Raw genomic sequence first — 1,553 nt, forward strand, 5'->3', positions numbered from 1 at the left:
TCTCTCTCTCTCTCTCTCTCTCTCGTTCAGCAAGTACGTATCTCTGAAATATAAAGCCGCCCAGCAATCAGCTCAGTCCAGTCGCCCCTGTACGCTGTACACTGTCCCATCACCAGGGATAGCAAGCAGCAGTATTGTATTGGTTTACAGCAAGGGGGTTGTAAAGTCCTTGGTTTACAGTAATTGGATGTCCAGTGTTAATGATGTCGAGTGGTTGCTCTTCAGGTCAATGCGTACCTGTACAAATGGCGGCGCCAACACTCACCAGGGAAATGTCGATAATCTGCACCGAGTGACCTCGCGTGGAGGCCCCCCCCACACTCACTCCCTTAATTAATTGGTCGCTTTTAAGCACAAGGAGGCTATCTCGAAAAAATGCTCTTCTTAGAAAAATCGAAGGCAAAGTTTTTGCCCCTTGTTTAGTTTCTTTGAAAGTCAAAGAGAGTTTTTCTCTATAACCAAACAAATATACACACCAATGAAACCAAACTTCTCCTATACGTAGGGCAATGCCCATTTTTTGGTGTAGGTCAAGATTTCTGGAAATAACCGAAATCTGGGTAAGCCCGCTTGTCCTTAAAAGCGACCTATTGTTGTTATTAACCTTTTCTCCTACGCTTTCTCTTTTACATCGTGGATGGTTGGTGGGTGCTCTGACAAGAATTGCTTCTTATTTTGTTTCAAACATCTATCGTCCATATCTTCTTTCGTCTTATTTTAAATATTTGTACCCATGTTACTCTCTAGAGATTTTCGGTATTTATAAGGTTAGTTAGTTGCGTCTTCATTGTTCAGATCTTGGAACATTGGTTAGGTGTTTCACCACGTACATACACCTGCCCCCCTACCCCACCACCCTCTCCCAAAAACACAAAACACACTCGCGCACACACTAATACATTGTCTCCTCCTCAAACATTTGTATGCTTAAATAATAATATTATAGTGTTATTATGGTAATATGTTTGTACTCACAAACAGGTTCACAGTCACATGCATAATATAACTGAACAGTAACTGATAGCTAGATACGTGATCAGTATTCTGATTGTAACCCAAAGGTAATCTGATATTTAACGCTTTCAAGGTCACAGGAATACTTATATTGCAATATGATTAAGATGGACGATGGTAAATGTGAACTTGAGTATTTTTCTACGTTACAAATCAGAAGCCTTGGTCTTTTCCTTCTCATTGATATTTTAATTTTAGGGGAAAAAACGATCCTGGTTATCCAAAAAGATGGATTTATTTTCCTAGTGCAAGCAGTAATGAATAATTCATCGATAGAAAGGAAAACAGATGTCGAAATTTGCATGCTTTCCGTATTAATCGATTATGATTTACTTTATCTTGGTGTCCTGAGTTTCCCGCCCATGCTGTCATACAAAAATTGATCATACTTGATATGATTGAATGATAAAATAATATGGTCATAAAAGATACATCAGCTTGGAAGTAGGCCTAGAATCTACATGATGTTCCTCAGGGGAAACAAAACGTTTTTTTACTCACTTTTTAGGCTGGAGAGAAGGGTAGACACTAGACACGCA

The sequence above is a fragment of the Aplysia californica genome, unplaced genomic scaffold, assembly GCF_000002075.1.
Source record: "Aplysia californica isolate F4 #8 unplaced genomic scaffold, AplCal3.0 scaffold00020, whole genome shotgun sequence".
Classification (NCBI taxonomy): Eukaryota; Metazoa; Mollusca; class Gastropoda; order Aplysiida; family Aplysiidae; genus Aplysia; species Aplysia californica.